The sequence below is a fragment of the Canis lupus genome, chromosome 12 (assembly GCF_003254725.2).
Source record: "Canis lupus dingo isolate Sandy chromosome 12, ASM325472v2, whole genome shotgun sequence".
Taxonomy (NCBI): Eukaryota; Metazoa; Chordata; class Mammalia; order Carnivora; family Canidae; genus Canis; species Canis lupus.
Genome location: NC_064254.1, coordinates 25,126,867 through 25,154,137, shown reverse-complemented (window position 1 = coordinate 25,154,137; position 27,271 = coordinate 25,126,867). Strand labels below are relative to the sequence as shown.

The window sequence follows — 27,271 nt, the reverse complement described above, 5'->3', positions numbered from 1 at the left end:
GAAAGAAAGAAAGAAAGAAAGAAAGAAAGAAAGAAAGAAAGAAAGAAAGAAAGAAAACCTTTGTGACTTTGCATTGGAGAAATATTTCTTAGCTACAACACCAAAAGTATGATTGACAAATTGGACTTCACAAAAATTAAGAAGTTCTGCTCTTGAAAAGATAGTCTTAAGAGCACAATAGGCTACAAATAAGGAAAAATAATTATGAAGCATATATCTGATAATGCCTTGAGCCACAATATATAAAGAACCTTTAAAACTCAGTAAGAAATTAAGCCAATAAAAATTAAAACAAAATATTTTAATATTTGAATAGACAATTCATCAAATAAAGTATATAGATGGCAGATAAGCACATGAAAAGATACTCAATATCATTAGTCATTAGGATAATGGAAATTAAAATCACTTCACATTATTAGAATGCTTAAAATTAATAATCCTGATCATGCCAAGTTCTGATGAGGATGCCAAGCTGTTGAAATTCTCCTAAGTTGTTGGTGGAGAGGTAAAATGGTTAGCCACTTTGGACACCAACCAGTTTGGCAGTTTCCTAAAAAGTTCAACATACACCTAGTCATCACCTAACCATTCTACTCCCAAGCATCTACTCAAGAAAAATAAAAGTATATGTCCATGCAAAGACTTGCCCATGAACATTTTTAGTAATTTTATTTACAATACCCAGAGACTGGGAACAAATCTGTCCGTCAACAGGTGAATAGATACACAAATCCATATAATGGAATTCTATTCAACAATAAAAAGAGATGAACTATTGATAAACAACAACTGAGTGGATAAATCTCAAAATAAATATGCTGAGTAAAAGAAGTTAGACCAAGAAAAATTAGGTAATGTGTGATTCCATTTTTTAAATAAAATTCTAGAAAATGCAAATAAACCTATATAATTTATAATATCAGTGAATATCTGTAGATGGGGGTTCTGAGAGGGATGGGATAGAGGGATTCCAAAGGGATACAAGGAAAGTTTGAAGGTATTGAATATGTTCATTATCTTGATTTTGGTAATGGTTTCACAGGTGTTTTCATATGTCAGAACTTACAAAATTACATTTTAAATATGTGCAGTCTACTCTATGTTAATTACATTTTTAAAAAGCTGTTATAAAATTTCAATAGTTTTTTTTTGTAGAAAATCAAAGATTGTTTCCAAAACTTCCATAAAAAGTGCAAAGTGTCTAGTATAGATCAGATAATTTTACAGAACAAAAGTGGAGGACACATACTACCAGATATCAAGACTTATTACATAGCTCATTAATTAAGAAAGTATGATCATGTCACAGGGATAGAGATACAGACTAATGGAATAGATTAGGGAGTTGACCTACATAGTCATTTGATTTATGAAAAAAGTAACACTATATGCTAGTAGGAAATGGTCTTTTTAATAAATGGTGCTATATCAATTGGACATTCAGGGAGAACAGAATAAATCTTGACTCCTAGCTTAAACCATACACTAAAAACAACTCCTGGTGGACTGTAGATTCCAATGTGAAAGACAAAGCATCTAGAAGATAACATAGAAGATAGCCTCATCACCTTGAGGGCAGGCAAAGATTTCTTAAATAAGGCACAAAAGCACTAACTACAAAGGAAGAGACAGATAAATTGAACTACATTAAAATGAAAGCTTCTGTTCATCAACATATCCTATAAAAATGAGGAAAAGGCAACCAAGAGTATACAATCCTAAATTCACTTAGATTCTACAAATCAGTAAGAATAAGACAATTAATTTAATTTGTGTTTAAGGGGGCAAAAACCAAACAGAACCTTTATAAAGAAGGGTATTCCAAAGGTCAATGGACATCTCCAAAGGTGTCTACTTTAGTCAACAGAAAAATTCTGATTAAATTAAAAGTGAGATGCCATAACACACCTACTATGTTGATAAAAGTCTAGTAAGTGACAGTACCAAATACAGACAAATTCGTAGAACAATTAGAACTCTCACATATTGCTGATGGGAATATAAATTGGTATAAACATTTTGGAATTCTTTTTGGAAATATCTAAATTCAAACATAGAAACATATGACATAGGAACACCCTATGACAATTCACACCCTGGTGATAAATTCAATAGAAATACATTATTAGTGAGAATATAAGTGGTCTTAGAACAATTTGGCAGTATTAGTTGAAATCTGGCAAATCTACCTCATAGAAATTTTTATACAAGTATCAAAGCCAATCCATCTATAAAGATATCTGATGCAGTAATATTTGTAATGGTAAAAATGAGAAATAACCTGAGTATTATCAACTGGTGGATGGTTAATCAGAAAATTCATGAAAATTACTTATGAGTTAAAAAGAATAATGTAGATCTATATGTACTGGTTGGAAAGATATTCCAGTATATTGTCAAATAAAAGATTTTGCAGAGCAATATACATGATGACTGTTTATTAACAGAATATGCAATTTTAATTTAAAATGTTTTAAGAGTACATCTACGCAAATGCAAGGAAAGAGGCCTGGAAAGATAGACATAAACGGTTAACAATGGTTCTCTTTAAAAACTAGAATTGGATGTGGGGAAGGCTGAAAATTGATACAGATTTTACCCTATACAATTTAAACAACAAAAATAATTTTCAGCATATTTTTTAAAAGACTAGTTTTTCTCATCATAGGGAAATCCCAGATGAAGAAGTGAGATATAAGCATCATTAAAGTCAAAATGAAAGCTGCCTGCTGCATGAGGAGGAAGGGGATAAGATTGTTGATGTAAGCCACATGGTTCACTTTAGAGAACACAGTAAAAGCAATCACTCCGCCTCCCACCAACATGAAAAAAGTTCTTCATGGGAAACCAAGAACAGTTCCAGCTTTGACAGAGCCTGATCTTAATTCTTTTTAAGGAAAAATAATACCAAATTACAGTAATAAAAGTAGGAACAGGATTTTAGAAGAAGGCTGGTGCAAGTAAGGGATTCTAGAGCTCAAATTTCATTAGCTTTATGGCAAACTTGCATGTGGAAGGAACATAATTGAATACCACATACATTTTGGATGCAATAATGCAAGTATTTCTGGTTGGAGAAGACAGGGAGTATAACTAATGAATAACCATGTGCTGTTTATGAGAGGACTGTATGTTGCCAGTGATTTTTTTTTGTATGTTTTTAATTGGAGTTCGATTTGCCAACATATAGCATAACACCCAGTGCTCATCCCTTCAAGTGCCCCCCTCAGTGCCCGTCACCCAGTCACCCCATCCCCCCACCCACCTCCCCTTCCACCACCCCTTGGTCGTTTCCCAGAGTTAGGAGTCTCTCATGTTCTGTCTCCCTCACTGATATTTCCCACTCATTTTCTCTCCTTTCCCCTTTATTCCCTGTCACTAATTTTTATATTCCCCAAATGAATGAGTCCATATAATGTTTGTCTTTCTCCGATGACTTACTTCACTCAACATAATATCCTCCAGTTCCATCCACGTTGAAGCAAATCGTGGGTATTCATCGTTTCTAATTGTAGCCAGTGATTTTATTTTAATTTATAGCCTGAAAATTTTTATATGTATTCAAACTATAAACTATTTAAAGTTCACATCCATGTCTTATGGTAAACTCCAAGAACACAAGACGAACACAGCTAATATTTTTTCTTTTTTTTAAATTTTTTTTATTCATTTATTCGAGAGAGGCAGAGACACAGGCTCCCTGGAGGGAGCCCAATGTGGGACTCGATCCCAGGTCTCCAGGGTCAAAGCCTGGGCGGAAGGGAGGCACTAAACCACTGGGCCACCGGGGCATCCTTAATACTTTTTTCAACTAATATTTTTTCAACTGAAAATTTCTTCCTGCTTTAATAAAATGTCTTGTGGTAGGTTCATCTTTTTTTAAGCCTTTACATATCATTTGCCATTCTTTGGATACATTATTACAAGAGTATAAGAATATACTCATTCAGAAATGTATTATAGCCTAGCCAGGAGGCATACCAGACCAGGGAATCTAAGTCAAGGTAGAAGTAAAAGGTCTGAATATTTCATGAAATCAGGAATCTTGGCTTGTTAACCATTCAGGCCCAATGTCTATTGCCTGTCAGCACAATGAACCATGATGATGGCTACCATGCATTGTATTGACTACCATGTATTCAGCCAGATTCTGTGATAGGTGCTTCACAGACAGTATCCTTCTCTGTAGTCCTCTTGGGAAGGATTATTATTACTATTCTCTTTATTAATGAGTAAAATGAGGCTTGATTAGGTGACTAACACAAAGCTACACAAGTTTTAAGTGGCATAGCCTGATAATTCTGTTTCCTAGGAAGACCTCAATAAATATTGGTTATGGGCATACTTCTTTAAATGGAAAGAAGAGAGGGGAGACAGCAAGAAGGAAAGGAGGACACAAGTAGATGACAAGACCCCATGGCATTCACTTTCAGGAAGAAAACCATTTCTCTGAGGGTAATGATGGATGAAATCAACCCAGCCTTCTTGCTGCCTATATGCTGAGTAGATTATCAGGACAGACCCAGATAGCAAGAAGGTTTCCCTTTCAGTTTATTTTGCACTACTCTTCACTTTGCTCTCTCTTCTCTGGTCACTCTGGTTATTCTCCAAGGTGGTGTCAAGCAGTCCTCTTCCTGGCTCAGAGGTTGTCTGTCAACACTCATTACCATCAAGCTGTCCATTGTTCTGGTGCTCTTTATTCCTTTGGCTTTTATCATATTGCTACCTCCAGGTCACAGGAACTTTGATGAGGCTGTGAGAGACACAGTCATCTCCTGAGAGCTAGCCACTTCCTAGGGACACAGCCATGGAAGCACCACATAGATCCCCTGCAGGGATCCTTATAGAATTTTATCCTCCTTTCCTAGTTGGGGTTCTTTGCTTCTTCTCTCCTGGTCCTCAAGAATCTTTCCCTGGTTGAGGATGATATCATTCACTGAGAAGGAACATAATAAAATTATTAGGTTTGAGTCAGAAGACCACAGGTTGTCTTCTGGTGTGATGAGTTGTGGTACCTTTGGGATCCCTAACAGGAGACACAAAAAAGGTAACTGGATATACAAGACTGGAGCTTTCTTGGCTAACTTTCTATAGAGTTCAGTGGAGAAAAGTCCATTATTTTCCCACTTAACCATTTCCAATATGGGCATATTGCTTACCATTATTACCATTACCAATATGGGCATATCTTCTTACCATTTAATAGTTTATAGGGCCAAGCATATTTATATCCAGTACCCTATTTGGTTCTCTAGTTTTACCAGTATTCTGAAAACGACTTACAGTTTCATTTTAGAAAAAGACAAGAACATAAATTCAACTAATTTTTTTTTCTGTGGGAATAGTTAAGGCCCATGAACTTATATAAAAGCTCGTTGAGTTTAAAACAAAGTATTGCAAGTGAAGAAAATTATGTTCTTGGCAATCACTGTCTCATTTTCTTCCTCTTTTTTTTAAGATTTTATTTATTCATAAGAGATGGAGAGAGAGAGGCAGAGACGCAGGCAGAAGGAGAAGCAGGCTCCCTGTGAGGAGCCCAATATGGGACTCGATTCCAGGACCCCGGGATCACGCCCCGAGCCAAAGGCAGAAGCTCAACCACTGAGCCACACAGGTGCCCCTCAATGTCTCATTTTCAACTGACCACAATCTCTTTTCTGTTTCACCTGCTTCCTAAAATGCATTGTTGGACAAAAAAAAGGCTTATAAAATATATAAGAAATTCTAAGAAACTTTCATTCAAAAAAACTGCTGAGTTAATCCTTAGAAATTACCAGCTGTTTAACCTATCCTCAAGCTCCATGATATTACCTCCTGCTGAAAAGCTCCCCAAGAAGGGGGAGAACCCCAAATTGGCTTATTGAATAAAAAGTTTGTTATAAACATGGTTATAAAACCATGCCATGAATACTCTGTGCTTGCAGTTTTCTGTTTTGTTGATGGATTTTTATTCATGTCATTTGATGGGATAAATTGTAAAACCAGGTCACAGCTCTAGAAAGAGAAAATATAAACTGATAAATAACATAAGGTTTATTGCATTTGAAAGAGGTATACACCAAGAGCAGAGTCACCTGGAAATGCCACAATGATACCACCAGCAGCATCTATAGAGCTGGATACAGAACTTGCAGTTCTGATCAAAGATTCTTATCACCTCATCAGGGTATAACCAACTCACCCTCGTGAGCTCAATCTGCTCTCCTCATTACTGAACATAGAAAAGAGATACTATCATGAAAGTTTCATGTCATTCAGATCTCCTTTTAATGCACAAATCTCAAAATCTAGCCCAAACCTGCTATGGTCTGGAACAGCAAACATTACTTACTACCACCAATATTATAAAATTGTGCAATTTTTCACGATCTTCTAAAATCCAACTTTCCATTGTAGTCCTCTTCTGCGACGTTGAAGTTAGAGGTGATATTTTGGCAAAATTCTAATGATGCTATGGGCAGAGACCGAAAAATGGCCAGTCCCTACCTTGTTCACTCAATCAACCTCCCTGAGAAAAATTGGACTGAGGGAATTACATGTAAAATATACAGAGACTGAGAGTCAATGTAAAACTTAAATTATAGCTGGAAAGACATTCAATACCCCTAGTACAATGAGTCTTTGTTTAGGCTCCTGTTTTCACCATCTACCCTCATGTGTTCCCACCACAATCTGAGATGGTGTAGTCCCCAAAGTAGGGATGAATTACAGCCCTATCCATATGCAGGGGGGATATGCCTTCCTTCCTAACATGGCCCACCAAATGGCCTGACCAACTTGATTAGTAAAAAATTCTTCCTTGGTTGTATATAGCCAGCAGGTCTGGGCTGAGTCCAGTCTGATGCAGAATAGCTCTAGAGTGAATAATGGCTTTATTCAAGACCAATTGATATTAATTCATTAAGAATGGTATTGATCATCACAGTCAAAATATTGCCATGTTTTTTTCTTAAGTGTTTATCATGTGGCATATTAAAAATTAGTTAATTGGAATATGATAAAATATTATATACAAGACACTAGACTAAGTGCTAAGGAGAAAATGGCAATAAGTAAACACTTAAGCACTCTCTTCTAAGGAGTTACAATCTGGAAAAAACATAAGAAAAGTAATTTATTCAATAAGTATATCTACACTATTGCCACACAAAATGTGATGAGCACAGAGAAGGTAATGAGAATTCAGAACGGGAGTCCCTTTTGGACTGAAAATACAGAGAGTGATGGAAAGGGGGCCATGTTAGAAGGGACAGCACACACCAAGGTACGGAAGTGGGAAGGCACAAGGAGGGGTGAGAAAACATCAAGACATCCAGTTTTGTTGGGATATAGGGACTTTGTAAGGTTCTGGCTACCCTATTGCCTGGAGAGAAGCATCAAGAGGCCTTAAAATCCTTACAAGGGACTTACCTGGGTTAAGATACTGCTAGAGAAAAAAGAGGATGACAAGCCTCCTCCCCACTGTTCCAGGCCCCATTTGTGCTGGAGGGCTAGATTCTTCTCATCAGTGTAGACAAGTAGCACTCCTTCCCTAAGTATCCATTAAGCATCCTCTAGTTTCCTAAGAGGTTAAACATTCTATTTGATTCAGGAGGCCAGAAACTCTGATTTCCTTCAAGGGCCAAAGCTATCACAGCATGTCAAATGAACTTCAGTGACTTGACCAAGACCAAAGCACAAAAAGGACTATGGGAACCCTACACAGAGCTTACATACTAACCAAAGCACCATGAACTCCAAATCCAAGGAGTCCATGAACTTGGATAGTAAAAAAAATGCATCTTTATTTTCACTAATCTTTAACAACAACATAGTATTTACTTTTATTACAAACCAAAGCAGTGTTAGCAGTGACTTTATCACTAATAGAAAATAGATATTTTCATATCATATCATAGCTCTTGCTGTTAATCCAAAATGTCATTTTATCACCATTCCAAAATTGGCTATCAGAGGTGCCACTGGATCTTGTTATTAAATGTGTACAGAAGCACAATTTTAAAAAATTGGTTAACTGTATTTCATTACAGTTATTGTATTTCATTACAATTAGTCTTCTTTATAATCTTTTGTATTTTATATTATGCACTTAAATATGTGGTCCCGGAAAAGGCCCACAGGATTCAGACTGCCAAAGAGGTTCATGGCACCAAAAAATTTAAAACTTCCAGTCATAATGGAGTAAGGAATTTGGCCTAAGAGTTGACTTTAGCACCAAATTTGATAAACAGATAGGAATTTGTTCCACATATGGCAGAGTAGTCCAGAAGGTAACTGGAGTGGGGGGTGAAAAAGGACCACAGTTGCCCTCTAAGTACATCCTCCAAAGTGACACCATTTTTTTAAGGTAATGTACTGAGTCAATCATTTTTTAAGATTGTGATGAAAAAGTCAAGATAATTCATAGGAATACAGAATTTTGAAACACTGAGAGAAGTTAATCAAAGGTGACATCTTTTTAAGCATTTGTTTAGTCAAAAGTCTTTGCCCTGCCTTTTGTCTCAGTCCAACCCCAAGCTTCACTTATATGTCTCTTAATTAACAGATACTTGTACTTGTTTCCATCCAACTGCTCTGTATACATGTGAACCCTCTTGAGTGGGGGAGGGGGAATAGGTATGGTACCATGGGGGAATGGCAGCTTATGAATTGAAAGAGACCACTGAAAACTTGGATATTTACAGGATCTTCCTGAATATCATTCAGAAGGAATATTCTCTCAACTCATAATGTTATGATCACATGGACAAATTGGCTGACATCCTCCATGAAGACAGCAAGATTTTAAGTAGAGCTGCTTACCTGATTGCTAAATACAAGATCAAGACAGGTGGGGAAAGTGTAATATGGGGGGAGAGATTATGACTGGTGTGGGTGTACAGCATAAAAGGAATCTCATACTTTTCCATTTGCATGTGTCCATTTACAGATCTTTGGTCCTCCAGCTGTGTGGCAAAATGACCTTGGGCTCCTTGGATGCCTGGCATCAGCAGAACCGGTGCTGAGAAGAGAAGAAAACTGAATGAAAAGGCTGTGGGGCTAAGGACAGCTTTAAGTTCTGCAGAAGAGATTATGTGCCCACAGCAGCTGTGGGCAATGATTAGAACTAAGAGTTGTGGAGATATATAAGGCACTGAGGATTCTCAAAACCAACAAGGAGGAACTATGAGGAGGCAAGACCAACTAAATTGTCTTTGGCCAAGGAGTCAGAAGCTTAAGTGATGGAAATTTGGACATTGCCATAAGTGGCCTCATTTTAGTAATAGGGCCATTCCCATTACATACTCAATAGCGAGTCAAATCTATAGATTGTTGGCTCTGGGTGACCCACATGAAATAGGGGAAAAGGGCACTAGATTTTGTGTTCAACTCATTATTATGTACTCCTCTTCTCTCTACTTTTGAGGCAAAGCATCCAGCCTGGTTTTTGGAACCACGACATAATGAAAAGTCTTACATAATATGGAACTTCTAGTTATGGAACCACAGTTTAGAGAACAATAACGTGACAAACAACGCAGATCGTCTCTTCTCACTTCTCCCTTGAGAGATAATAATGAGAAAATAGTTCAGAGGATGACCAGAACATATAATGGGAGGTCTGTGAAACCATGCAGTTACCCCTGCCACATCTACCTCCTAAGACATCTCCTCTTGGTTGGTCTAGGGGAAAAGATAGATCAGTGATAAAATAAACTACTCATAGAGAAAAAGAAGACAACTACTCCCTTAATTTTGTAGATAAATAAAAATTTAAAAGTAAATCCAATGTTTTGATTTTAAAATTTCCCCACTTTATAAGGATATCAAAGCAGGAAGAATTTGGGGGAAAAAAAGAGAATTGTCCTATAGAGCAGGAAAGAATGATAGGTTTAGGTTAATAGAAACAGTATTAAGTTCTTTGTCACTCTTGCTAAAAGGTCCTCAATTATGGGAATATCTAATTAAGTACACACTCTTTTATGATAATTGACACTTGACATTCCTAAACAACACAGTGGTAAACAACAAAGTTGAAGCCTGGAATCAGTCTTTCCATCTGAAGACTCCTGTGTTTTACTAGGAACAGTGAGAATATGGAAGAGTAAGGAATGTGAGAAACGAAAAATGTAAAATAATTTTACATTTTCTTTAATAATTGCTTATGTCTTTTCAAAGAGAAGAAAGCTGAGGCCTCAGATATTGAAAAAAGTAAATTTGAGGTCATTCTTTTTTCAATAGAAATTTCTCCCTGTATCCATCACCAAATAGCATGCCTTGAAAATTTAATTGAATATTTTCTATGCCTAGGGAGCCGTGAATAAAGGCAACAAGGACAGTAAATAATAAATCAAGGTCCTTTGGAAATCTTAACTTTCAAGTAAACGGCAATACAATACTTCTAAGTTGAAAATAACAAATTTAAATTGTTTAGTACTTTCAGTAAACATAATCTAACATTATACTGGTACTGCATATGAAGGAAAGTACTGTGAACAAGGAGAGATGAGCCTCATTCTTTATGTATTTTTCTTTTCTTTATTGCTCAAGGGAAAAAGAGAGCTATTCTCATCAGGGTCATATCCATGAAAGAGAAAAAGGCCATGACAATCAAGAGGGTTGTGCACCGAGTCTATGCTGGCCTTCCATCTGACTGGCCAGGCCCTGGCAATCTCTGCTTTAGGACCTTCATCCTGTCCAGGATAATCACCAGCTATGACACAGACTTTCATGTGGATCAGAGAGAGGCTTTCAATTACATAATGCAGTGAAAAAACCACTAGTCTAGGAGTCTGGAGGTCTGTGACCTGATCCACATTCTGCCACTAACAGCCATGTGACCATAAGTGACCATGTAGGGATCAATTTCCCTACCTATTCATCTGAAATTTGTTCAATTTTTCCCATCCTATACTGTTTGTAAGGGAACAAAGTTTTGCAATCTCTTTCGTCTTCTGGCTTCTACATCCATTCAGACAATGGAAGGCAGTGACTACATATTAGTAGGCAGAGGCAGGAAAATCAAGAGTATTTCTCTCTCTCTCTCTCTCTCTCTCTCTCTCTCTCTCTCTCTCTCTCTCCCTCTGCTTCCTGTGGCATCTCCAGCAACTACTCCATCTTTCTAGCTCCTGTTGCATAGGCTCTCTGTGGTTCTACTTCTGCTAAGTGATGCTGGTCTCTAGGTTTCAGTAGAACTACCTCCTTTCTTTATTCATCCAATCCATGGGGAGAGCATCTTACAATTCTTTTATAATTTGGGTTGACCCATTACCTCTCCTCTTCCAATTCTCAATTCCTCTATCATCCATGTTATAAATCCTTGCATTAAGTTCCCTCTATATAAATACTTAGTTTTCTGTTTTCCTGTTTGGAAAACAAGTTGCTATACACAAGATCAATATACAAAAATTAATTTTGCTTCTCTCTAACAACAAAGATTTAGAAAATGAAGTTTAAAAAATACTATTTGCAATAGTGTCAAAAATATAAAATATATAGGACAAAAACTAATGAAAGATATTTAAGTCTCCTGCACAGAAAACTATAAAACACTATAAGAGAAATTGGGGAAAAAATCTAAATAATTAAAAAGAATTATTTTTATATGGAACTTACAAGCACTAACTCTAAAAGAAAAGTTGATAAATTAATGCTATAATAGATTTAGAGCTTCTAGCCATAAAAAATGCATTATTAACAAGGAAAAGTAAACCATAAAGTAAATAAACATAAAACATATATATGTGTTGCATATCTATCTATACATATATATGTAGATATATGTACATATATATATGTAGATACTCATATGTATATATGTATCAATCTACATATATACGAGGAAAAGACAGACAATGCAATAGAAAAATGCACAATTTCAAAAGTAAAAGCCAAAAGGGATGCCCAGGTGGCACAGTCAGTTAAGTGTCTGACTCTTGATCTTAGCTCAGGCCTTGATCACAGGGTTGCAAGATTGAGCCCTATGTTGGGCTCCACGCTGGGTGTAGAATCTACTTTTTTTTAAAAAAAAGTAAAAGCAAAAGCTCATAAAGGTATTCTGAAAGCAAATAGTAGGCTGCTAAAATTTTAAGGAAACATACTGCAGTATTTCAAGAGGAAAATGAATCTCTGAACAAAACTTTTGAAATATATAGATTTATACTTTGAAACATGAAGTACATATATATTTCATATATATATATTTATAAGCTTATACATGTGTATATATAAAAGTTATGCTGAGTGGGAGTCCATTTTGGTAAGTAATAATATTCACATTAGGAAACATTTAGGCAGAAATGTCTTTGTACTAATTTTCAAAAAGAAAGAGAATTACAGAAGAAAATATTAGGAAAAAAAGAAAAAGAAAAATGGACAAAAAAGTAGAACATAAAGGCTATCCAAATAGCCAGTGAAAGTATAAACAACGAGTGAACTCATTAGTGTTTAAAGGAATGCAAACAGAATATACCACATACCACTACGGTTAAAATTTAAAATACTGACAATACCTAAGATTCGCAACTCTACAGAACAACAGAATCTTCATGAGCTGCTGTGGGAGTATAAATCAGTGCAACAAAGTACTTTGTCATTATTCACTAAAATTAAATATGCTTTCCAATAATTCTGCTCCCTGGTATATACCCAATAGAAACCATACCTATGTGCCTCAAAAAGCAGACATTAGTTATGATTGCCAAAGGCAAAATACAATCAAAATATTCATCAATAATAAAATGGATATGGACACCTGGGTGACTCAGCAGTTGAGCATCTGCCTTTGGCTCATGGTGTGAGTTTCAGAATAGAGTCCCACATCAGGCTCCCCACAGGGAGCCTGCTTCTTCCTCTGCCTGTGTCTCTGCCTCTCTATCTGTGTCTCTCATGAATAAATAAATAAAATCCAAAATAAAATAAAATTAATAATAATAATAAAATGGATAAGTAATAATATATTCCTATAATAGAGCATGATACAGCAGTGAAAATAAAATATAACTATATATAACAATGTGAATAAGTCTCTCGAAATATGGTCAAAAAAGAGAAGCCTGTTTTGGACACATTTGTCTCTACTGGGCTCCATTTGCACTTCCAGGTCCACTGTCCCTCCTTCTCTGCTAATCTCTGTGCCTAGGAGCCCAAGCAGTAAGGACTTCTTCAAATTGGCTATTTGCTTTATGGACTTTGGTCAGATTCCACCAATAAGAGGCAGATGAAAGGGCAGGAGAAGAGAGGTCAGGATATTTGTCCCTTTGGACTCTCTTTGCCAGAGCATAACCAATAGTGGCTAGGTTTCTCTGCCAAAGTCTGCATTTGCTGTTAAGCAGGCTCGCCCCTACAGTGATAGGGAGCACAGGGTTTTCAACTGCTTGCCCCTGCAGGCCTATAGGCAGTAAAGGCTCCCCACATCCCCACTAAGGTTAGCCCTGGAGTACTGCAAAATCCTTCATCAATTTTCTTTAATCTTGCACACAACTTATATATGGTCTCTTTATGAAACTCTTTTAAATCCTTCTTTTGAGGGGTGCCTAAGTGATTTAGTCATTTAAGTGGCTGCCTTTGGCTTAGGTCAGGATCCCAGGGTCCTGGGATCTAGCCTGCAGTCAGGTTCCCTGCTCAGTGGGGAGTCTGCTTCTCCCTCTGCTGTTCCTCTGTTTGTTCTCTCTCTTTCTCTTTCTCATACATACATACATACATAAGTCCATCCGTCTATCCATCCAACCTTCTTTTGAATATGCTATTTGTTTCCTGCCAGGAAACTGACCAATACAAAGCCAGACTCAAAATGCTTACAAAATACATTTATATAAAGTTTTAAAAATAGACAAAATTAAACTACAATTGAGGGAATGCATACATGGGTGATGAAATTATAAAGAAAAGGAAGGTAATAATTACCACAAAAATCAGGAGAGTGGTTAATTTGTGGAAGGGGAGGGAGATACGATTTGGAAGGAACAGATAATGGGATTCTGGGGTGCTGGCAATGTTCTGTTTATTTACCAGAGTGATGGTTATATACTGTTTTACCTTATAATAATTTATTAAGCTGTATATTTATGCTTTGTGCATTTTTACTGTATGGTTGCCATCATTCATCATAAAAACAGCTTAGAAAAATATAAAATAAGAGGGAAATTTTGATTGCTATGTCCCATTAAATGTGCTGCATCCTATTAAGTATGCTACTGTTTTAAGAATAAAGATATCAAGTGTATAAATTAATGAGTCTCTCGCAGTTTGGAGAGAAAAGCAGAAATCAGGAATGTTGAAAATTGTTTCCTCTAACTATACTGAGATTTAACCAGGAAGATGGGCTTACAAGCCTTCAGTTGATATGGTTGACCCAGAGGAAAATAGAACAAAAGGTGAGAACACAGATAGATTCAGAATACTTGAACAAAAGGGACACAATTATAATGAAAAGAAAGAGATCAGAAAAGATTTCAGAAATATATAAAATCAAGTTAATTTTAGTATTGCAAAGGCGTGTGGATACAAAAAGAATACATGATAAATGCATGTTTACTCTGAGCTTGGATAATTAACATGGGAACAATTCCATTTCATATGCTCCTTTAGTTATTAACTTCTGGATAATGCTCATGATATCTCAATAATTAATAGGTAAGTAGAAAATTCAAAATGTTTACTTGCCCAAAGCTATAAAAAATTTATTATAAAAAAAAGGTTAACAGAATACAGTCTATTTTAAGTATGTTTTCTAGCAGGTAAGTTTACCCATTGCCTAAATTAAAAACAAAATGCAAAATATTTGGAAAATAGATACAGGTCATTGGATAAATGCAGACTATCAGTGCAGTCACATTAATACCTTGTTAAGTATCGATGCAATCTACTATGTGGAAAAACTATAGACTCCAATCTAGCACCACTAGTTGCATGTATCAAAACCTTACAGATAATATAAATTACCCATTTGAAAAATAAACAACATTCTAAATGCTATTGTTCCTAGCCTAATGAACCGAGACAAACAATATCTCTGAAAGACTATCAAAAATTGTTCATTAGCCTTAAAACTCATTATAAAGTTTAAAAATAAAAACACATAGTTAGGATTAGAAAATCCCTCTCTTGTGGAGAAGATAACATAGAACACATTTCATTCAATGGAGGAAGGCTTAGTTCTTAACTCAACTGGAGGATATCTTTCTGTATTCCTTGATGGGTTTACTTAGGGTGACTTGAATCCTGGGGCTATAGAACCTATATTGGAATACAATCTTTCCTTTTTTTTAAAGGTGGGGAGGGGCAGAAGGAGAGAGAGAGGGAGAATCTTAAGTAAACTCCACACTAGTGCAGAGTCTGATATGCAGCTAGGTCTCACAACCCTGAGATCATGACTTGAGCCAGAATGAAGAGTCAGATATGTACCCAACTGAGCCACTCAAGAGTTCTGGAATACAATCTGCTACAAAAGCAACATCTCTAGTTGTTTTTTTTTTTTTTCATTAATCTGGAATATTATAGGAAGTAGAATTTTCCACATGTAAATATTTTGCTATAATCCTTTAATGCTTCCAAGAGAACTAAACTACATATAAGATTTTAAAATTCTACATAGCAATTTAACCTCCACCTGAAATGCCAAATTTTTTACTGCCATTTGTATTTTAATTTTTCTCAATGTTAAATTGTATTTGTTTTTGGAATAGATTTTTATACACAGTTTAAAACTCAAATACACAAGAAAGTGTTCTGTGTAAAATCTCCCCCACTCACTCCACCTCCATCATGCCTCTTTCTTTCCTAGGCAACCAGGTCCTAATCCATGAGCAGTTAGTGTAACTAAGAGAAGCCACCTCAGACATCCAGATTTTAGTCTCTCCCTCCCCACTCTGAGGTAATGGTACCAGAAGGATCCCACTTGCGTCTCCACAAAGATCCTTACAAACAAACCAATCCAGAGAGGCCCTCTATGTCCCTGGGCAGGTTAGGAGGTATCAGCACTTCGTAAAGGCAACAACGATTTAAATGGACTGACCAGACTTTGTGGTCACTGAGTTACCGTGGTCAACACTGGCTGGCTGGCTGGCTGGCTTCAGCAGCATCACAGAGACAGGGATCTTTCCCAATTCTCGAACTTATTTTAGGAGACTTTTTCCATTAGCAAAGGAACTTGCTTTACTCCTCCTTGTGTTGTCCTGTAGCGTTATTTTCCGATACACTGTTAATTGAGAACCACTTGTAAATATTCTATAAGGTTCCACAAGATTAATGTTTGCCATTGCGGTTGTACTAGGTATATATATTCACATTTGAAATTTTACCCACTTCATGTGGTACAATTGAACAATTTTGTGATGTACATGAAGTCTATTTCTCATGCTAATTTTGCTGACCTTTTGATATGATTGAACTTACTTCAGGAAGAAAGAGAAGGGTGATAGATTGAAGTGTGAAATCTGGTTGGATTTTCAATGTTCATCAGTCATTGCTAAAGGACAAAACTTGAAATGCAAAGATAATCTGGAGATCTCAAAGGATATGCAACAAAAAGAAGTAATTACTTCCTCTGGGCTGGGAAAAGAGGATCAAGGATGCATTTTGCATTCTTGCCCATCTGCCATTTTTTTCCTGAATAAGTGTGTAATGCTCTTTAATATTAAATTATAAACTATTAAACTATATAAGAAGCTATTGTCCCATTTACAGACAGTAAAACTGAAGCAGTGATGGCCTAAGTGACTTTGCAAACTGTATCTCAGAGATTCAGTGGAGAAAAGGAATTTCAAATGGGGTCCCTCCAGATTGTAGTCTATTTTTTAGCCCACTGACTCTCCTGTCTTCTTTTATAAAAGCACTGTATCTTAAAAGCATCTCTCAGAGACACCTCTGAGGTTAATGCCTTAGAAAAACCCATCAAACATAATGACTTTGATAGAGACCATTTCACATTACTTTTACCAATCTATTTTTCTTGGTTCATGCTCTCAAAAATGTCTAACTTTTTCCCAATGACACTGTTCACACTGATTCTAGTTTTTAACAACATAGGCAAAGATTTAAGCTGACCATCTATGAGACAAAAAGAAAATGACAGTAGAATTCAATTCTCCAGGATAGATAGAGAATATGCAATACATCTCCATTTTAGGAACCAGAAGTATTGCATTACACAGCAAACCTACAGCAGCAAGAGGACAATCCTAGCAGCTTCATGAGCTTTGGAGGAATCTCTCTCCTCCTTTGCTCCAACACCACCCCAATTCACCAACCCCAATTCAATGGCTCTAGAGCCACATGGTGTGGATTTTACAGTAAAGAGAAATACAAAATATAGAATACAGAATTTCTAGAGAATAGAGGATTCTAGTGACATATATTTAGCTTAATCCCCTCATAGACAGGACTTAAAAAGGGCCAAATCTTTCAATTCATTAACAAATGATGGGCTCTACTTAAGGATTTGCATCTCCATGAAGAAGTAAGACCATTTGTCTAGTTTATCTGATACTTTTTCCAGAAGAAAGGTACTGGAGTAGAACTGGGGATCCCCCTCAAGGAGAATATAGGAGGGGAGATCTATATGTGCCAGGTACTTACTGCTGCTCTCTCACCCTCTTTCATTAGAGGTGCTATCTCCCCTCAAATGTAGGTGTTTTACCTCCTCCAAGTCATGTCTTCAGGAGATACAACTTCTCTCTACTCCATGTAGCAACTGGCATGCCCTTGAATCCAGAGAACTGGAGTAAAATGGATTGAGCTGGGCGAGGCAGATCCAACCTTCCACCTGCCAAACAACCTGAAGCAAGGGATTAGGTCTTCAGGGGATAATCAACAAGCCAATTCAGATATGATGAGTCAAAGAGTTCCATCTGGGTCCCATTCCTCAAGGAGATGAGAGTCAAATCATGGAGTATATGCAACCAGGACTAAGAACACCATATAGGCCTAACTATGGGATAGAACTAAACATTAGAAGCATGAAAAGAATGGAACACAGCTAGTCAGAGAGGAAAATACAAAGCATCTGTGTAATTTTAGACTGGAGAATCTATCACTTTTCTATAATTCAGTAGTGGACAGAATACCCAGGGCTGCATCTGACTGGTTTAAACCAGGTATTACTTATTGTAAGATGTCCTCTACATTTCCACCTCAAAAGCCAGTAGGGCTCATCAGAGTCATGTTCTATGCAAAACTAAAGTGCAATTTATTACCTGTAATCTACTTTATCTCTCCTTAGCATGCTTATTGATCAGACTCTTCATTGTAAGCAACAGAATTTGACACTGGCTGATAAAGCAAAAAATATATATATAATAATCCATAGAAGTGTTGGTTGAGAGACCTAGAAGACAGGGGTCAAGAATGAGCTGGGGCACAATGTCAAAAACCATATTGTGGCTGGCCTATTAAAGAACAATTGCCAGGGCTATGGCCTCACCAAAGATTAGAGAAAACCACTATGACCACTGTCACCACTGCTCCAGCAAGCAGGAGGCTATACTAAAACCTATTTGCTCATATTGCTCCCTTCTATATTAGTCTGTCATGGGTATTGTTGATGGTTGAATCCTAGAATACATGTTATAGTTTAGCTGCAAGACAGGTTATTAACTTATGGCTTGACTCTTTGCTGAAGATGTAGGACTCAAAAATGAAAACTTCAAAAGCAGAAAAATTATTCAAAAGATAATGAGCAATTTTTGACAGGGCTACCAAAGTAATTCAATGGAGGGTAAATACTCTTTTCAGCAAATGGTGCTGAACAACTACATATTTACATGCAAAAGAATGAAGTTCAAACCATTCCTCACACCACATACAAAAAATTTACTCCAAATGGAGCATAGGCTTAAGTGTAAGAGCTAAAACTATTAAACATTTAGAAGAAAACATAGGAGTAAATCTTTGTGACCCTGAGTTAAGCAAAGCCTTCTTGGATATGACACCGAAAACAGAAGTGGCCAAAACAAAACAAAACAGAAAATAAAAACATGTCCTTTAAATGATACCATGCAGAAAGTGAAAAGTAACACACAGAAAATGAAAAACCAATGCAAATTATAAATATGTTTTGATTGCTTCCTCTTTGTCTCATTAGTGAGAGAGGGACTCCTGCCCTAGAGTTATGAGGATGGCCAAACATTCAACACCTGACACAAAGCAGATGAGATTGACAGCTGTTCATTGATCACAGACACAGTCCATTGGGAGAAGGATACCATGCCAAGTAGGGCCACATGGGAGTTGAACTCAGGAACTGAGTGTACAATAGGAGCTGTGGAGGGCAATTTTATAGCATCAAGAAGGTAGGATTAGCCGTGGTTCCCAAGAAAGGATGCAATTGGTTTATCTGAATAAATCTATGAGTTGGCAGGAAACTGAAACATGCCATTCAAGAATAAGCAAGAATCACATTCCTTCTGCTTGATATTAAAGGTTGTTTGGCTAATGGACCTTATACACGAGAGCGGAATTGGAAGAGGAATGAGAAGTTAGACTATTCAAAGCCTTTCCAATTTTTCCAGATGTTAAGACAACACATGATATTGAACCTTAATTTTATGTCTTATACCACCATAAGACAACAAGTCTTATAAGGAACTCATGTCCAGGATATATGAAGAACCCTTATAACTGAACAATAAATACAAATAACCCAATTTAGAAATGGATAAATGATTTCAATAGACATTTCCTCAAAGGAGATATAAAAATGATCAATAAGCATATGAAACGATTTTCAACATTATTAGACACTAGGAAAATGCAATGAGATACCACTTCATACTTACTAGGATGATTATAATAATTTTTTAAAAACCAGAAAAAAACATTTGGCAAGGATATAGAGAAATTGGAGTCCTCCTACATTGCTGCAAGGAATGCAAAATGATGTGGCTCTTTGAAAAACAGTTCTGGCAGTTCTTCGAAATGTTAAACATAGAGTTACCAAATGAACCAGCAATTTCACTCCTAAATATATACCCAGGAGAAATGAAGACATATATCCACACAAAAAGTTATATATGAATGTTCACAGCAGAATTATTCATAATAGCCAAAAAATAGAAACAACCCACATGTCCATCAGAACTGTTGAATAAATAAATAAAATGTGGTGTATTTATGCAATAGAATATTATTCAGCAATAAAAAGTGAAGTATTAATACATACTACAGCATAGATAAACCTTGAAAACATGCTAACTGAAGGAAGACAGTTATAAAAACCACCTATTATATGATTCAGTATATAAGAAATGTCCAGAAAAAGTGTGGAGGTTCCTCAAGAAGTTACAAATAGTGCTACCTTATGACCCAGCAATTACACTACTAGGTATCTACCTCCAAAGATACAGATGTAGTGAAGCAACAGAACACTTGTACCCCAATGTTCATTGCAGCAATGTCTATAATAGCCAAACCGTGGAAGGAGTCACAGTGTCCTTCAACAATGAATGGATAAAGAAGATGTGGTATGGGACACCTGGGTGGCTGAGTGGTTTAGAGCCTGCCTTTGGCCCAGGGTGTGATCCTGGAGTCCCAGGATCAAGTCCCAAATCAGGCTTTCTGTATGGAGCCTGCTTCTCCCTCTGCCTATGTCTCTGCCTCTTTCTCTCTCTCTCTCTGTCTCATGAATAAATAAATTTAAAAAAAAGAAGATGTGGTGTATATATATATATATACAATGGAATATTACTCAGCCATTAGAAAGGTGAATAACTACTACTCACATCGACATGGATGGAACTGGAGGGTATTATGCTGACTGAAATAAGTCAATCAGAGAAAGACAATTATTATATGGTTTTGCTCATATGTGGACTATAAGAGATAGTGAAAGAGACCATAAAGGAAAGGAGGGAAACTGAGTGGGGAAAAATTAGAGAGGGAGACAAACCATGAGAGACCCCTAACTCTGGGAACAAAGGGTTGCAGAAGGGGAGGTGGGTGGGAGATTAGGGTAACTGAGTGATGAGCATTAAGGAAGGCACACGACGAGATGATCACTGGGTGTTACACTATGTGTTGGCAAATTGAATTTAAATAAAATATTTTAAAAAGAAAAAAGAAAGAAATCTCCAGAATAGGCAAAACTGTAGAGACAGAAAGTACATTCCTGATTGCCTGTAGCTGGGGTGTAGTGCAAGAAGTGACTGCTAATTGTTGCGGGTTTCTTTTTGGAGGATGAAAATGTTCTAAAATTGATAGTGATGATGGTTGCACAACTCTATGAATATGTTAAAAACCATGAAATTGTACACTTTAAATGGGTGAATTACACGGCATGTGAATTATTTGAGATATAAAGTTGTTATTTTTTTTAAAGGTATGAGAAGCCTAAATATCACTTATTCCAGTGGTTTTACTATTCTCCTCCAGTATTTACTGGAATCTTCTACTTAAACTATCTTCACAAAATTTAGAAACCCTTTCCTATGATGGACTGACTAGTACATATTTCCTTATAAATCTCCTATAATCTTGCGAATGTTGTTGATGTCAACAACAAAAAACACAGGAGTTAAGAAGATAGGTGAGAACTACAATTTCATTTTTAACCATCTGTGTGTAAACAAGTTTTAGGGAATAGGGTGATAATTTTTTTAGAGAAAGATTACTAGAGACCCACCAGATGAGAAAAATTGCTTCTCAAAAATGTTAGCTAACTTTTCCAAGGTCACACAGCCAAATGATAAAGATACCATGTATTGTAGAAACCTAATACACCATCTGTAGAGGCCAGCCTCTACATGATGGCCCCCAATGATTCTCACCTTCTCTCTGGTATTTACAACCATTTATAATTCCCTCCTCTCTCTTGCATCACTCTGGGAGAAGCTAGGTGAATGTCATAATGGCATTCGAGCAACCTATGGAGAGGTCCACGTAAGAGGAACCAAGGCCTTCTAACAATCACATATGTAAGCTTGGAAGCATAAGTTCCCCTAGCTGAGCCTTCAGATGAGAGTACAGACAGCCTCAGTTGACAGCTTGATGCAACCTCATGAGAAACATGAGCCAGAATCATTCAGCTATGTCCCTCCTGAATCCCTGACCCACAGAAATAGTGTGATAATACATTGTTTTAAGCTACCAGGTTTTGGGGAAATTTATTATGCTATTACAGTAACTAATACACCCTTTATGCTCTTTACACTCTAAAAACTACTTCTTGGGATCCCTGGGTGGCGCAGCGGTTTAGCGCCTGCCTTTGGCCCAGGGCGTGATCCTGGAGATCCGGGATCGAATCCCACGTCAGGCTCCCAGTGCATGGAGCCTGCTTCTCCCTCTGCCTATGTCTCTGCCTCTCTCTCTCTCTCTCTCTCACTGTGTGCCTATCATAAATAAATAAAAATTTAAAAAAAATAAAAATAAAAATAAAAATAAAAACTACTTCTTATCTGAGAACTGTTAAATAATTACAATGATTTCCCAGATTACATGGGTTAAAACTCAAATCTCAATTTCTTTGTTCAGGTAAGACTTTGATTTACATTTCTCCATTAAGGAGAGGAAAATTAAATATCACAATATTTGTGTAATTTTTTTCAATCTGATTAGGAGATCTTGCTACCCAATGAGAGCAAGGTATAGCATTCCAAAGTAGGATAACTTCTTAGCTATATTGTTCCTGCTTTTGCTACCAGAGTAATTAAATCCAATCACAGGTTCCAAAGGTTCATTAAATCAAACTGGTACTGTGGACACTACCTTCTGCTGTGTTATCTGCAAACAATGTCACCTATTTTTCTAAATCAATTCTGATTAATTTCCCAAGACCCTCCCAATGTAACAAGGAGCCAGATGGGAAAATACAGAGAAGAAATCAACATATTTTATCCTGTACATTATGGAAGCAAAATGCACAAGAAGAAAAATATATTCACAGTAAAATTCATTATGACTGACATCCACTGTTCCCCTGGCCTCTTCCCTTCATTTAATGAAGGCTCCAGCATCTGGCTCTCAGTCTTCTTCTCCTCTCTCTACATGTCATCATTCTCAGTGACCTCACTAGAAAATAGAAGCAATCAGACAAGACTTAATCACTCTTCTTCCACCGAAACTACCAAAAAAATTGCATCTATAGCCACAATGGAAGTCTCACTCATGCTTCTATGTGTGCTTTGCTCTTCATTTCTTCTTAAATACTCAAGGATTTTATGTCCAATATTTTTCAACCTCTCTTTCCTGGGTTACCAATTACAACCTCTCTTTATATTAATCTCAGAAGTTTATCAGGATGCCTTAATCCCATTTCTCTGAAAATATTCTCTCCTTATCTCATATCTCCCTTTGGCTGATATCCCATTTCTCTGATCCTCCGAGGGAAAATCTCTCAAAGCATATTTGATATTTGGTTTCTCTGTTTTGCCAACTTTCATTTTTTACTTAATCTGCTCTAGTTGGGTTTTGACACCATCATTCCATTAATATTACTTTTATCAATTGGTACTAAATTCCACATGTTTTGCCCCATTCGGTGGATATTTTTCTAGCCCCAATTTACTCAATCTCACATTCAATCTGGTAATCACTCTCTCCTTATTGAAATACTCTCTTCCCTTTGTCCTTGGGGTTTTACAATATCACACTCCCTCTTACTTCTACTGGCTACCTCCACTTAGGCTTCTTTCCTGTCTCTTCCTCTTCTGCCTGTCTTCCAAACGTTGCCTTTTCTCAGGGCTCAGTTCAAGGACATCTCCTCTCTCTCCTGCAAGTTGCTCATCTACTCCCAACATGTGAAAATCCACATACATGCCAAAGAATTCCACATTTATGCCCCCAGATTCATATATCCAACTGTCAACTTGAGATCTCTATTTGCCATTCATGCATATTAAAGTTAACATGTTTAAAGCAGAACTTTTCTTTCCCAAATTATTCTCCCAAGCATCCCCAACCACTTATATACTCAAGCCTGAAAATAGAGTGTTACACATAATTTTGCCTTCTCCTTTGATCTTCATCCATATTCAATCCAAGAAGTTTTCTACAGACTACCTCCAAAATGTGTCTTGAACCTATGCACTTTATGCTGTATGCTGTCAACATAGTACCAGCTATGGTACTATCTTTTACCTGGAATACTCCAATGACTCTCCTTTTAAGTCTTTTAAGAGGTAGGTTGTAGAATGGAAAGAGCATCATGGTATATTAATTATCTATTGCTACATAACAAATTTCCCCAATTTCATCTGTCTAAAGTGAGCCCTCACCCCTGTCCCATCTACCAGGCTCTTTAACTGATGATTTCTTCTGATTTTATATATTTTAAATTAAATATCATCTAATTTCCTGACCAGATCCCTTCTTATTCTTCTTTTATAAGTTCTTTAGAATTATAATTATAAATGTATTTACTTGTCAATTGCCTCTCTACCCCTACTAGACTGTAAATTACATAAGCAAACCATATCTTTTTGTTCTTCATCCTAAACCCAGTGTTTAGAATAGTACTTTGACTATATTAAGCTCTCATTAATATTTGTTGAATAATGACAGTGCTATATGAGATTCATTAAATCAAAGAATTTTCAGTTTAAGAACCACAAAATCAAAAGACTTGTATAAGTAACCTGACCATTCTTTTGCAAACAGTACATATGTTATCAGTATGCCTTGCATTTAAGAAATTTGTTAAAAACAATAATGCAAAATTACTACATTCCCATCTCCACCAGCCACATATTTGTGTATGTTTGTATGAGGTTGTGTTTTGTTCCTAAAAGTCTTTTTCTACTCTTCTAATTCCTATTTTCAGCACCTTTTGATTCAGGTTGAACACGATCTGTCCCCAAAAAAATGCTCTTGATTCCTTTTAGAGTATTTGACCTTAAAAGGCCACCTAGCAGAAGCCTAAAAATGTCAGCATTTCCCCAGATGCAGAGACTTGTCTCATTTCTTTAACCACTAAACTAAATGATAAATCAAAGATATTCTAAGGGGGGGAAAACTATCAGAAGTCTTACTTGTAAAGTAGAATTGAAGTTGAAAAGAAAGTAAGAATGAGACACAACTATATGGGCATCAGCAGCCACAGGGGAACCCTGCCAAAAAGTCAGAAATAGCTTCTCAAGGGTAACCATTTTCAATCTATTTTATTTCTTTTTATTACTCTTCCTAGGTAACAGAAAACTTCAACTGATTTGAAACCTTTTAACAAATGTGCCTTGTAATATGGTCTATTTATATTCTTATTTTATTTGATTCAATTATTCTCCAATAATTCTCCTGACATTAAAAGTCTTTTTGATGGTTATTCTGTTTTCCATTTCCAAAGTCATTAACCTCCATTCCCTACCCGAGGTAACGGGAATGCTCTGTGAGTGACAACCTTGTTTACAGAGAGCAGGAAAGGACTTGGCAGCTGTTCCAAAGTGTCAAATGAGATAGCCTGAAGAATGCTATAGAAAATGTCACCAAATTGGGAAGCGACGTCACACTAACTAGACTGCCTTCTTGTCGTCCACTAATAGAATTCTCTGACGTGTCTCTCTTGAGAAAGATTTGCTAGGAAGGAGGAATGCTGTGTAATTTTTTTTGTACCTTTCATATGACTTTCAAATCTTCAAACTCTCAAGAGCATAAAGATTACCTTAAAATGCAAATAATGAGGGGGAAAAACAAACAAAAAGACTAATAATTTGAATTAAAACAGTGACTTTTTGAGAGTAATTTCATTTTTAACATCTCAGAATACTTATACACCAAACTTTTAACACAAAATTGATGCTTTTTATCCATTTCAAAAGGTATATCTGAAAGCATGCCAACGTTTTAATTTGAACTGTCATTACTTAAAAAGCATATAATCCAATAGTAATTGGCCAAAGTCTTCTAAAATATTTAAGTTTTCAATTCTCTATTCTCTTGCGACAATTAATCTTTTGGGAAGTTCAATTTGTTTATTCAATAGGCATTTCTTAAACCACTACTATGTGCAGGCACAATTCCAAGCAGTTAAAATAAAATAAAACTAAAAATTCCGTTTCTAAACTTTACCAGCCATATCTAAGAGATATCAAATAATTCACAGTCTGGTAGAAAAGAGAGAAAAGAGAATGATTACTACAATAGTAGTCATTGGAACATCAACAAAACTTTGTTTATTCTCTGTGTTTTCTCTAGGCCAAAGTCTCTCTCCTGAACTCTAATCTATTTAGATTTATTGGAATCTCCCATCTTCACTTCAAAATCAGGACATTCAAGACATATTTCCAATCTCAGACTGGTTCCAATCCCCAAATACCTAATTGTCAAATAATAACCGACAATGAACACAAACTATGTATAAAACACTATATTAAGTGTGTTACACTGATTATCTGACTTAACCTTCAAAAAACCCCTATGATATACGTCATATTATTAGTCTATTTTATAAATAAGGAAGCTAAGAATTAGAAATGCTAAGTGACATGCCTAAATAACTAGAAAGTAGTAGGTGTAGGCTGGTTTTGAAAATCAGTGCTACACTGTCCAAAAGTCATATGTGTCCATTTGAGCATTTGAAATTTGGCTAATGCAATGAAGAAACCAAAGGTGTTACTTTACTTATTATTTTATTAAGTTAATTAAATTTTAAGGACTGATACTTAACCTAGTTATTGGATATGTGAATATTATTTTTCAAATATAAATCTCATAAAATTTAAATACAGATCAAATATTTCTTTTTTTTTTCTTTAAGATTTTATTTTTAAGTAATCTCTACACCCAACATGGGGCTCAAACTTATAACCCTGAGATCAACAGTTACATGCCCCACCAACTGAGCCAATCAGGCACCCCTACAGGTTAAGTATTTCTAATTAAAATTTCACTTCCAAGTTGATATGTGCTATATATAAGTGTAAAATATACATCAGATTCTTTGAAAAAAATGTAAAATATCTCCTTGATACTTTTTTATATTGACTACTATTGAAATGATATTTGAATACACAGCAGTCCCCTCTTGTCCATGGGGAATATGCTCCAATACCCCTAGTAGATCCCTGAAACTACAGATAGTACCAAGTCCTCGATATACTGATTTTTCCTCTATATAATTATGATAAAAATTTATAAATTAGGCACAGTAATGTATTAACAACAATAACTAATAATAGAACAATTGTAACCATACCCTGTAATAAAAGTTATGTGAATGTGGTCTTTCTCTGTCTCTTAAAATATCTTATTTTACTGTACTCACTCCTTCTTTGATGATGTGAGATGGTAAAATTCCTGTGTGATGAGATGAAGTGAGGTGAATAACATGGGCATTGTGACAGCATTAGGCTACTACTGACTTTTG

The 27,271-nt window shown here is 36.1% G+C and overlaps 1 long non-coding RNA gene across 3 annotated transcripts; it reads right to left on the bottom strand.

Moving 5' to 3' along the window:
• Window positions 1-3,686: 3,686 nt before the first annotated feature.
• Window positions 3,687-27,213, bottom strand: LOC112641220 (uncharacterized). Of its 3 annotated transcripts, none has more exons than XR_003124557.2 (3): window positions 27,170-27,213; window positions 8,905-9,004; window positions 3,687-4,939 (listed from the first exon to the last, which is right to left on the bottom strand). It is a non-coding gene; the product is annotated as an uncharacterized LOC112641220 (long non-coding RNA). The 3 variants fall into 3 exon arrangements; XR_004804371.2 differs by having other exon boundaries at window positions 27,101-27,179; XR_004804372.2 differs by lacking the exon at window positions 27,170-27,213 and adding an exon at window positions 16,022-16,174.
• Between the last annotated feature and the right edge of the window lie 58 nt (window positions 27,214-27,271).